The sequence below is a fragment of the Pundamilia nyererei genome, unplaced genomic scaffold, assembly GCF_000239375.1.
Source record: "Pundamilia nyererei isolate P.nyererei 1_Seehausen unplaced genomic scaffold, PunNye1.0 scaffold00001, whole genome shotgun sequence".
NCBI lineage: Eukaryota > Metazoa > Chordata > Actinopteri > Cichliformes > Cichlidae > Pundamilia > Pundamilia nyererei.
In genome coordinates, this window is record NW_005187402.1 from 8,026,581 (window position 1) to 8,027,639 (window position 1,059).

General features: G+C 37.3%; 1 protein-coding gene across 3 annotated transcripts in view; it reads left to right on the plus strand.

Moving 5' to 3' along the window:
- Positions 1-1,059, plus strand: part of pdlim7 (PDZ and LIM domain 7) — a 33,204-nt gene that overhangs the window by 27,012 nt on the left and 5,133 nt on the right. The window lies entirely within an intron of this gene.

The following is a 1,059-nucleotide window of genomic DNA, read 5'->3' on the forward strand; positions in this document are numbered from 1 at the left end:
TTTTGTGACCCAGAAAGAGTAATATTACAACTAAGTAGCTGCCGCCATTGTTGGAATTCAAAAAGTTTTGCGAGATCCCGAGTTTGTTTTGCGAGATCTCGCAAAAGTCCGTCTTAATTTTTTTTTCTCCCAAATTTTTTTCTCTCCCATGTCCCCTGCGGGGCTCCGTAATTTTCAATACTTACTATCGGTATACCCGCAAAAAAAAAGGACAATAAAATCAAATTCTTAAGTTATTCCATTACTGAGTGCCTACACAAACATACAATGCAGCAAGCATAAAATTTAACTAAAGATAATTGCCCATACCAAATAAATTCCAGCCATCTCAGCCAAAAACACATCCCCATGATTTGTCGAAACCCTCCCTACCATCATTATTCCTAGCCAAGAATTTTTCATACGACACCATTTTCAGCATATTTTCTTTCCACCTATTCTATTATATTCTGGAGGAGATGGTTCCTTCCATACACTGAGAATAACTCGAGCCGCTGCGATCACCCCCACCTTTATAACCACAAAGTCATATTTTGAAACCCCAGGTAACACCGACCGATCCCCTAATAAGCACATCTTGGTGACAAGGGTAGCATCAAACCAATCCACCTTCCTATTTTGTCCAATACTTTTTGCCAAAAGGGATAAACTTTCCCACATTCCCAAATAGCATGCATAAATGTCCCTGGATCTGAACTACATTTCCAGCATATATTACTGGGACTGATTCCCATTCTATAAAGTTTGGACGGAGTGAAGTACCATCTGTGTATTAATTTATACTGAGTAAATTTACCCCTGGCCTCTCTTATATATTTATCAGAGAATGACAAGATTCTACACCAGTCTTCTTTAGAAATTGCACAACTCAGATCTGTCTGCCATATAATCCTCAAGTTTTCACATATCTCTTTTTTTGGATTGTTAGAGCAGCTGTTTTCTATAAACTGTTTATGTGCTGTACTGGACAATTCTAAAAACTCCACCACCATATTTGAGCTTTGAGTAAATTTTCCTTTGGTAATACAATCCCTTATTTGTAAATATTTCCAAAAATTA